This window comes from Ambystoma mexicanum, chromosome 2q (assembly GCF_040938575.1).
Source record: "Ambystoma mexicanum isolate Mex_15411 chromosome 2q, UKY_AmexF1_1, whole genome shotgun sequence".
Taxonomy (NCBI): domain Eukaryota; kingdom Metazoa; phylum Chordata; class Amphibia; order Caudata; family Ambystomatidae; genus Ambystoma; species Ambystoma mexicanum.
The window spans coordinates 1,158,090,346-1,158,102,410 of NC_090924.1; positions in this window are offsets into that span (position 1 = coordinate 1,158,090,346).

Genomic DNA, 12,065 nt, shown 5'->3' on the forward strand with positions numbered 1-12,065 from the left:
GGATCAGGGAGGCCACAGTGCTGATGGCCCATGTGATTGCTCAGGGTGTCAGGTCACAAGTGGGAATCTGCTCATCGGAGAGTTTGTAAGCTCATTCAGCAGAGGCAAGATGAGGGTAGGGGTTATGTTACAAGAGTACCTAGTTAGAGCAGGTGGCAGAGCCAAAGCTGGTGTACGTTTTGACACTGGTATATTGAAGGAGATGATGTTATGATCAGATCAGAAGCAAGGCAGATAGGAAGTGACAGTGATGTTGCAATTCAGGGCATCTCGCCAGTCCAAGATTCAGCCTTTGGCGTGGGTGGGACTAAGAACATGATGCATAAAGCCTAATGCTTTGATGGTCCTGGCTAAATATAGGGTGTTTGTATCAGTGTCATCTTTAAGGCCCAGTTTGAGGTCACCCATGAGAGATTACATGTGATTGTATAGAATGATAAAACAATTAATGAATTTTGAATGAAAACAAAAATATCCAAAAGAAAATAGCACATTTTAGTTTCGATTCTTTTGGGGGTGCTCCCATCAAAAGCCCCACTTTTTAAAAATGCGTTTGCCCCATCCCTAAAACGAATGTTCTGATTCCCAACCACATATATAACGTTTTCTAAAATGTGTTATATTTCTTTTAGATGTTTTGGGTTAGTTTAAAAATGCATTTTTTGTTTTCTATTCAATAATATCACTGCATACCCCCATGAGAAGGGTCTTGGATGATGGTTTGGAATTGATGAAGAGGAGTTGCATGATATCCTCTTCGAAGGAGTATAGTGGACCTGGTGTATTGTTTCCTATTATATTATTTCCGGTCAAAAAGACACCCTCAACCCTCATAAATACAGCTCATAGACAATTGAAATAATGGTGAAGACCAGTAAGAGCACTATTCACTATTCCGAAAGCTCTGAAAACAGAGCCAATAAATGTCATTCTACTTTTCATCACTCTTGCACTGTGGTCTTCAGTCACTTGCATCATTATACCCACACTTTCTAACTATACGCCTTGTACCATTAACATCCATTGAGAGTTTGGTGACTATCTCAAATGTAGTTTTTGTATGTCATAACAGTAAACTGATCCTGCTAAACTCACTGCATGCCCTCCCAGAAACAAAGAAAGCTAAACCCTATCCTTCTGCCTCCGTTAATGACACATGTTCATAGTAGTGGCAATGCCAGATTCGATTCGGACGATGTGCCTATTACAATACATAAACATGCAAGCACAATGCACAAGCATATTATGTAAACTTTTGCATTGCATTTTTCTGCCAATTGGTGTCTTCTGTTCCGTTATTGCATGTATGAGATTTCTAAAAATGCCCTTGGAGCTCTTGCTGCTTGGCTTCTCTTCTCCTGTTGCCCCACTGGTACTTGGCTCTGAGAGTCACACTGCAGTGGTCCATTGGCCCATTTCTGCATGGTGAGTCTCCTTACTATTGTCCGTCTCTCCTGTAGTCCTTGGTGAGTCTACTTCCTATGTCCAGCGTTCATCTGGTCCCTGGCACCCTGTGTTTGTGATGTGGTGGGAAGTTGGCTTTTTCAGTTGCTAGTTCATGGTGCGTGTCTAGAACTTTCTCCATTGGCCCTAAGTTAGTGCTATGGCATAGGGGCATCTGACCTAGAATCACTTAGAATAATATCACATTAGATGGCACAAGAAGTCATAAAAGTAAGATTGTTTTGCATATTTATATAAGCAACTAAACTTGCCCAATTGATTTTTCCAAAGTGAAAAGGTTTTCCCCAAATTATTTCGGGAGTTCTATTGAGCAAGATATCAGTAACAACCCCAAAATGATTCTACCTCACATCCTTAACTGATAATGGGCCAACTCCCCTACTGAAACATAGGCTACACAATAGGATGTACACTGCCTGAATATTTCCCTAATTAGCACAATAACCCACTACATATACCAACCATGACTCTCCACACTCCTTAAACACCACACCAACAATCGACAAAGACAACTACACAATTTACAACACCACACCAACTGTCACATCAGACGACCACACAATTTAGATTATAAACATGGAGCACACTAACACCATTGCTCCAGGAAACTCACAAAATAAACGTATAAAACAGAGAACTGTGTCGGCAGTGCAAAGTCACTTTTCAGCAGTGCAAATTCACTTTGAAACGGGCAAATATTCCATGAAGCATGCCCTTAATATCTGCATACCAACCTTGCAACAATGGCCCGGGCTGCTTCCTTTCACATCATTTTGGCTTTTCCTGTTGTGCTGAAATTACCGCAATTGCGAAGCCGTGAGAGAGTTATCTGGCACTGTCCTTCATTCAATTTATCTTAGGTCCCATCTCCCATTTAGAGCCTCGGATGAAGAGTCGGTTTAGACTTGAAACACGTGTCAGGCTACTTTGCAAATAAATCCATCAGACTTATAACCACATCTCTCTTCAATTACTTGCAACATATGCCTATATTGCACTCTTGGGCGCAGTGCGACTTAGAATTGCCCGTGCTTTAATTGCTTTGCAAGTTAGCTTGGCATGGTGATGGGCCATGTTTTTACTACGTACAAGAAGTTTTTTTGCGGACTACCAAATCTGTCTCAAAGCTCATATCATGTCTGCAAACCTGGAGGTGGAGAATATTACTCTGAGGCTGCAGGTAATTGGGGGATCTGGTGAGCCTCATGAGGAGACAACATGACAGTACCTACTAAGCACAAAAAGGTTTCCAGTCGATCCGTATGATACGATCTGCATACTCTCATCGCAACTAGGTATCAGCCTTGGCTCTTGGGTACGTATAGCACTCTATCTCAATGAAAGATAGTCATATCCCTCCCAGGATAGGGCTGCCCACCTACATACATCTGCAACAATTCACTACTTGACTTCATTAAGCACATAATCTCTGCAATTAGAACGCAGCTGAATCCCACGCAAAAAAAGATTTTGGCCAGCTGGGCATATAATCAGTCTCCTTGACTCGCCTACTCTCCTGACAGCTTATCAGAGAACCTATCCACTAGCCAGACCCCCATGGATCGTTAGCAGGGGCTTAGCCGCCCATCCCTACCTTTGTGCTGGTTAAAATGCACACATGCATTCTAACATCTTTTCAGTTTGCGTACCTCAAACTTGGTCCTCCAAGGGTGTTCACCCACGGTGCTTTGAGGCCATACCTGTGGCATTAGGTGCCATACAAATACCATATAACATAACATAACATTAGGACGAGTCCCCCAACACTGATTACACATGATCATATGTGTCACCGCCGATTAAAGGCAAACTTGGCACGGGCAATGGCGCATGCACACGTTTCTTTGCTTATACACATCCTCAATCATTTCTCAGTCCATTCATGTCAAATGTTCTGTGCACCATTTTGTGAGCATATCAATGCTGAGAGCCCATAAATTAAAATGGAATGCAAGCTTATATGCCAATATTCACAACAACCAGGGAGGGACTATTCAAAACAGAAAGAGGGAGACATACTTTCTCAATGAATAATTGCACTGGAAAGGGGTATGAATGCGTAGGAAGATCATACGTATCAATACGTGTGTCAAAATATCAGGACGACCCTACCCAAATGGGTAAAGTTTATGAATACATGTAATGGCCACGAGTTGAGATGTATGAGCGGAAACACACACTAAATTACATTTTCAAATAAAACTGCAGTCTTTACACTGTCAGGTGGAATTTTTATTTTTTGTAAGTACAGCAGAAACATGCCGGATGTAAAATGGAATGGATTATTTACACACAAACGCAGACCAATAGAGACATTTATGATTTTATCTATTCACTTTCAGCTTGTGTTTTTTGGAGTAAATGTTTTCTGAAATGGTGTGTGGATACGGAACAGTAGCTTGGACAAATGTAGACAGCGAGTCAATGTTAGGCAGAATTGAATGCAGTACCCTCTGGGACCACCACACACAATTAGGACTATAGGTGTATGCAAAAACCAACCATTGGTATAAGTCTGTACCACACACTTTTTGGTAGCAAGATGAGCAGCCAGGCCTATCCCAAGAGGGTATGTGAGCAGTAAGTGAAGTTACACAGAAGTATCACAATCACAGTGGTTCAAGTAGACACTTACACTCAGGGTTTCTTTGTAAAAATACTTATACATTTATTTACACAGTCATTTAGAAAACATTCACTAGAAGAAATCAACTCAATATTAAACGCCAATACATTACAGTAACAAACTATAAGTTGTATAGACAGTTTGAGCTCCTCTGAAAAAGGAGCCAAATGGTACTTCAATTACTTTCAATGGGAATAGAAAGACATAGGGGGTCATTACGAGCTGGGCGGTAAGGGGTTAACGGTGCCGGTAATGGTGCCGGCGCCGTTAACCCTTACTGCCCTATTATGAGCCTGCTCATGGGACCCACAAAGGGTGCCTAGTAAAGGCGCCCTTAGCGGGTCCCGCTAGCAGACCAGGGAGCTAACAACGGGCACCATTATTAACGGGCCCATTGTTAGCTCCCTCCCCATTCCCATTCAGCCCTATGGGGGCTCGAATGGGAATGGGAAAGAACCGGGTCCGTGTTCCCTGAATGGGGACTTACGGGTCCTCCAAACTTCGAATGACCCGCTAAGTCCCCATTCAGGGAACCCGGACCTGAGTTTGGAGGCAGCCATGCCGCAAATAGCGGAATGGCTGCCTCCAAACTCGTAATGACCCCCATAGGTTTTGACAATGGATTAGAAAACACTTCTGTCAGTCATTGCAAAGGTTCAGTGTACCAGGAGGGCCAGTTCAATTCAATAGGCCAGGCCAAAGTCAATAGTCTAGTGTTCTTGGATAGGACAGATCAGTTCTGGTACAAATGGAGAAGTCTTTGTAAAAGTTCTTAGAAGTAGTTTAGACGAAAAAGAATGATATGCTGGGTCGCAAGCTGATTAGGCCTGCAAGTTGGGAAAGTTTCACAAACTTTCACTGCGAGAGTTAGGATCTCTCAACTGGATGGCACAGTACCTTAATGTGAAGAAAAAAGATGCAGCTGAAGACGTCGGTTCCTGGCAGTTCCTGCAGATCTCGCTGTTCCTGAGCCTCAGTCGTGGGGACAAGAGGGAGGACATTGGGGGACTCCTGCACTGCATGGGATGGACGTCGGAGCAAACAAAATGGAGTCACTTGCAAACAAAATTGAGTCACTTCGGTTAAAGTAGCCGTTGCTTCAAGACACAAACTGGTTTCCCTCTCCCTGGCTAAACCTTAACCAGCATTGAGAATGGTATCCAGGTGTCTTTTGATCTGATTGGTCCCACCAACTCAAGGGAAGAAGTCCTCCTTGAAGGAGCTTCTCTGTCAAATGGAGATCTGGCAATTCGGATTTGTAGGTCCAGTGGTTGCAGCAGCCATCCTCTTCCAGCTCGTTTTTGGTTCTTTCGTTCCAGTGGTCGACTCTGCCTTCCAGTCCTGGAGACTCGCCTTTTAAACAGTTTTCTCCAATTCATTCCCGCCTAGCTGTCACTCAACCAGCAGGATGGCTGTCCTTGCCAGACAGTCAGCCAGCCAATCACACCAGAGTGCATTCTGGTCTCCTAGGAGACCAAGCACAGGGAGTTTTGTGCACCTCCCTCACTTCCTGCCCACCCCAGACACTCAGACGCCATGGGCAGACTTCAGTCCTGAAGTCCGCCAAAGGCTCATGAACAAAGGGACCAAACCTGGTTTGGCGCACAGAGTTAAACACCAGAAGGACCTTTCCACAAAGAAACAGCGAAAAAAGATGACCAGAGTCTGTTTTTACAGAGGGGTGTTGGGCGCCATATTGAAAAACATGGTGGCCCCGATTTTTAGCTACCGGTGTTCGCGGTCGGAACAAATCATGGTAGTTTTTATAAAACCACTGTCACCAGCCATTTCAATAGGAAAGGGTCGCTTTCGACAGCTACAAGAGTGTTTAGGCATAGGGGATACTAAGTAAACCCCCCTGCACTTTATAGGAAGATAGTGTGTGCTAAGTCTATGAATTTAAAAAGACTTGTAAAGTCAATATAGCTTTACATTCTGTGGGGAACAGTAGTTCATCCCAGAGAAGGTTTTTAAACCTTGGGACGTCCAAAGGACATCCCTGTGCCACTGCACTAAAGGTGCTGTGTGACACAACAATGAAAAGATGATGCCTATGGAGTTATCTAATACTCCATAAACAAAGAACACAAGAGTAAAACACACATCAAAATATATGAGAGAGTGGGGAAAAAGGCTCACCCTCTCTCCAGGAAAAAAGTCATAAAAAATCCAGCAAAGTTGCTGGGGGTCTCTAAGGTGAAGGGAATAAGCACATTTCTGAGAATTCTCCCTAACAGTCAACAAGTGTGGGTCGCATTAAATTGTCTGTGTAGAGGTTTGTTTGGGGATGGGTACAGGTGCAACTTCTTCTGTCAGCGACCTTTGTTTAATCTACTGGCCTTTCAACCGTGTCGCATCCATGTGACAATTTTTTAGGAGGTTTAGGAGGAACCAGTCCCCTACCTCCTTGGTTTATACAAATAGCGAATGTTTTGCCACACAATGAATTGCGCCACACAAAAGGAATATGGAGCAAGTACATGAACATGAATACGAATGATCTGTTTTATTGCCCAAATTGTCTGTTTTTAAAAAGGCTCTTGAGTAGCTGAAGCACGTGTAAACCGGAGGGCTTCAATTCACTAAATATAAAGAAATTCACACCACTCTGAAACTTTTGTGTGGCGCAATTCATTGTGTGGCAAAACACTCGCTATTTCCATTAAATTGCATTAAATTATCTGTTTCCCTTCATCAGATCCGAACACTTCTAGTTGTAGAGATTTCCTCCCAAGTATCTTCTGTGCAAGAACTCTGGACTGTACCCCGTGCCCGAATAAGGCTGGATTATAGGTTTATGCAAGCATACAAAAGGCCATTAAGAAGAAACCAGTGGAGCCCTCAGTATATGCTTTGTGAGGTGGGGTTCACTTTGTGTTTGTGGGGGAGGGCCACACAAATTATACAGGAGGCCATATTCCATATAAATGTATTGCAAAGACAACAGCTTTTTTATTCCACAAAATTTCTGAAAGCATCGGACATATTATGATAGTAAGACATTTGCTGACAAGTGTACATGTTACTCCAAAGACTCCATTAAGCACCACATCTGTATTATTTATCAAACAAAAACAGGTGTTACCCTGCAAAGCAAAGGTACATGCATGTTTTTTTTCTCCAATAAATATCAACAAACATTCCTGGAATTATTTATGCACGTATGACTATATTGTAATACAGAGGTACTCATAAGGTCCTATGACAAACTATTTTAACTTGTTGACTAGAGCATTTAAGATACAGACTTTAAAATTACTTTTATTTCATTGTTGTTCATATGTATATATATATATTATGTTAGACTTTAGTTTCTACCCTCAGTAATGTAGGTCTGTAAGGCGTACCAGTGAATCGGAAATGGAAAAGTGGTAATGTCTGTGTGATGAATTTCCATCTGCTAGGGGAAATTTCCCAGATATTTTAGAATATAAAGACCTCTATGTGGATTATTTCATGAAAGTCAGATATGCTAAACAGTATCACTTTCAGACAATGCTCTGTGTTTAAAAAAGATGCTGAAAAAGTGTGAACATGTAAGTGTGATCAATCAACTTCCGCGGCACCAGTGGTCCAGGGATGAATATCAGTTTCTAAACCATCAATGAACCCCACACCTCTAGCACAGCAGAAGAGATCCAAACAGATTGGCATACAAGTGAATTATAAAACCTCCTTGTCCAATTTTGGTAATGTTGACAGAACGGCAGGCTTATCTCTGCAAGGTTGTGGATCGTTGGTTTGTTGCAATACAGCGAAAATACAATTATTACCCAATGATAAAAGGGACTGTCCATTCAAGTTTGTAAAAAAAAATAAACTTTAATATTACTACTACAGACAGTTCTAGCAGACTACAATTACGGCCCACACTGTAAAGGAACAAAGAGGACATGCAGTTTCGGAAAGGGATGCACTCTGGATACTGACAGAAGGGTAGGTGGTAAAGTAATCAGTCTTATAGTTCAAGATTATTTTGTTTCAACACCATAGGGGCACAGGGCCGTAACTGTCTCTAGGGGCTTTAGAGAAGGACCAGAGGAGCATAACCACAATGTACTTGGTACATCGGGCCTCATTACACGGTACGCAGTAAAATCCGACCGTGTCCGCCTTTGCAAGAGGCCGCTAATTGCGTGCTATCACGAGTACGCAGACAAGAGCACAGCGCCATGCCGGTAATGACCCTACCGCCATGCCGCTAAAGACCCCAAAAAGACCTTTAGCGGCACCAACGAAAGCGCTGATAGCACTTCCGACCTCCTGCAACATGCAAATAGCGGTCACCGCTAATAGCGGAACCGGAAATAGCGTCATCGCACAGGAACGGGAAAGAGCACGGCAGCCATCTTTAAAAACACAATCCATTGCCATCCTCTGCCCCCAGGATCTGTTTCCACACCAGTGCCATACCAAAGCCTCAAGGAATCCCCTCACAATGCCCAAGGCAATCAAGAAAGGCGCAGACCGCCAGCGCAAGGAGAAATTCACTAATGAGGAACTGATAATGCTGATGGAGACCCTTGCAGCAAACGCGGATGTTGTCTTTGCGACGGGAGACCCTGATTAAAAAAAAGGCCATCTGGGCAGAGGTGGCCCTGAAAGTCAGTGCGGTGGGCACCACCACACGCACCGTTAAAGACTGCAGGAAGCGGTGGGACGATCTCCGCCTCCGGGTCCGCAGCATATTGTCTGCTAATTGTAAGCTGGCCATGGCCACAGGAGGTGGCGCTGATTCTCCCATCAAACTCAGGGAGTGGGAGGAGACCTGCGCCAGCACGATTGGCGTAGAATCCATCGAGGGAGTCGGGGACATGGAGAGCGGTGTGCCCACAACATCAGATGGAGGTGAGTGTACACATGAAAGAATGCACTGTGAAATGTGAGGCCCCCCAAATGTGAGCCCATATCCACCTCATGGATGAGGCCACAAACATACATGCACACAACCCTGCCCATGTGAGTGTCACACCCCAACACACACACATGCACGCATCACCACAGACACGTGCCACACAGACCCATGCATGGATGACCCACTCAACAGCCCCTCGACCTGAATGCCCACTAATGAAGTCCCAATGCACAGAACAGCATGATGAACAGAATCTGCATGAAGCACGTTGAACCATCACCAATACCATCCGCCTCTTTGTCCCCCACAGGCACACAGACCGACAGAGATGAAAAGGACACAGCGGCTCAGGCTCCCCCTGCCAAAAAACAAGCCAGGGCACAGGAGACAGGGAACACCGCTACCACATCAAGGGGCACAGGGAGGAGTGAGCACCTGCAGTGGGGCAAACACAGCAAGAGTGCCACTACACCAAGACCTGAATCTACGGCTGCAAAAATTGCCGCACCGACTGCTGTGATCCCCCCAACACAGGAAACACCCACGGAGGGCCCACTCTCCACCGCCACGAGTTTGACTGGTGAGGCAGCAGCCACTGCGCCGCTATCTGACGTGGAGGACACCAGTGATTTCCCCATGCAAATGCAGACCCACAGACCCCCAGGATCCAAAGAAGCAAGCCCACCGCCAACACCATGATCCAGTAGCCATGGCCGGTCTGACGACGAGACCACGGCAGGGTGCTGGAGCCCACAGGTGGCCTCACCTGATGGCCGAGACATAGAGGAAGGTGCAGCAGCCACCCCACCAGCTGGCCACAGTGGCCATGACCTGGCCACCATCAGGCAGCGCCAGGAGGATATTACAGCGCTGGTTGGCCAGCATGTAGATGAGGCTGCCCGTCTGAGGGAGGAGGTGAGGGAGAATGCTAGGCAGTCGAGGGAGGGCATGGAAGCCTGTACCAACAGGCTCTGCTAGGAGATGGCCCAACTGAGGCAGGTCCTCACGCGCATAGCGGACACGATGGACCGACAGTACCCACCACCACCACAGGGACAAACAGGCACCTCCTCCTCTGCAAGTTCAGGGCAGACAAGCCCCCGCCGCTGCTCCTTACGCACCATGAGGTGCCACCCTCTCAACCTCCAAATGGTGGTGGTGGGAATGGGAATTAGGGCCAGCAGGTTCTAGCTGGCACATGTGCAGCAGGACACCAAAGTTGTGCAAGCCACACATGGGGGTGTTGTGGTGGGAGGGGGGAAAGGGTGTTTTGGGAGTGTTGTGGGGGGAGGGGGGAAAGGGTGTTTTGGGAGTGTTGTGGGGGGAGGGGGGAAAGGGGTGTTTTAGGAGTGTTGTGGGGGAGGGGGGTAAGGGTGTTTTAGGAGTGTTGTGGGGGGAGGGGGGTAAAGGGTAGTTACATATTTGGGGGAAAGCACTTTTTCTTATCATGACATGTTTATTACACTGGTGACAAGTTGAGACACAGGCCTGGACTTCATCATTGTGTATGTGAACTTTATTGGGGAACAGGGCCCATTGTGCGCTTCAACACAAACACCAGTGCACTAATACCCACATCCATCCAACAGAGTTGAACCACGTGATTCTGAATATTTGGTTGATCAGACGCTGACGCTGATCGCGTCCCTCCTGGGCATCACCTCTGGCATGATCTGCAGCCCCGTCCCCTCCCTCCTCATCCCCATCCTCATCCTCATGAGGTGGTTGCATTTCGACGTCAGGGGGCAGTGGCACATTCCGTTTGATACACATATTGTGCAGCATGACACATGCCATGGTTATCTTGGCCACCTTGTCATGGCTGTACAGGAGTGCCCCACCCGACCTGCTTAGGCACTGGAACCGTGTCTTCAAAAGGCCAAATGCCTGCTCAATCACGATGTGGGTACGGGTATGTGCACGGTTGTATTTCTCTTTGCGCCTGTTCTGTGGGTTCCATACAGGGGTAAGGAGCCACTTCTTCAGGGGATAGCCAGCATCACCTGCATGGGTGGAACAATGGGGACTTGTTACTGGTCACCTCAATTGCAACCTGTACATTTCACACTAATTCAGTTTGCATGCACTCAAGGGCGCATATCTGTTGTGATGTTGTTCAACGCACATTTACATTATGCATATTGGCTGCATGTTGCTGCTTTGTGTCATATAGGGTATGGTATGATGTGCAATGTACATGTGGATAGATGTGTCATGTTTGGCATTATGGATTAATGTCTTTGTTGTGCAGCTTACAACTTGCATGTGGTTTTGTGTGCGGTCCATTGTGGGCTGCCTTGGTGGACATTGGCGTACATCTGCATGTCCATTTATTGTACGGACGACAGTCCACACCCAGTTGGAGTATGCATCTCTCCCCCCCCAATCACACCCAGCTGGAGTATGCATCTCTCCCCCTCCAATCACACCCCACATCACACTGGCATGTGCTTGCCCTGCTTCTCACCAAGTAGCCACAAACGTTGTCCAGCATGTCGCTCCATGTAGCGTGGTATCGTTGAGTTCCGCAGGACCATTGAATCATGGGTTGATCCGGGATATCGGGCACAACAATGTGTAATTATCTTGTTTGAGTCACATACCATTTGGACATTGATGGAGTGGTATTACTTTCTGTTTCGGTAGACTGCTTCATTGTGATGTGGGACCTCCAATTCCACATGGGTACAGTCGATGGCCCCGATGCAACGTGGGATGCTTGCCAGTGAATAGAAGCCAACTTTGGTGTTAAAGATCTCCTGGGCAGTCCGTTGCAGGGATATGTGTTCACTTGTGTGCTTCAGGAGGGCATCGAGCACCTGGGTCAGCGTGCGTGAGAATACTGGTTGTGAAATGCCATGCATCTGCCCTACCGTATGCTGGTAGGTGCCTGTGGCCAGGAAGTGGAGCACAGTTACCACCTTCAGTAGAGGGGGGATGGCAGTACGGATGTCTATGAAGCTCACTATGTCGTTGTGAATCATGTCCACAATGGTGGTGATGGTATCCCGGTCCAGACGGTACAGGGTGTGTATCTGCTCAGGGGTTAGGTTGAATGGACTGGCTCGAATCCTGGGGATTGCTGGCTGCCTCTGTGGTATGACTAGGTGCACTGGTGGG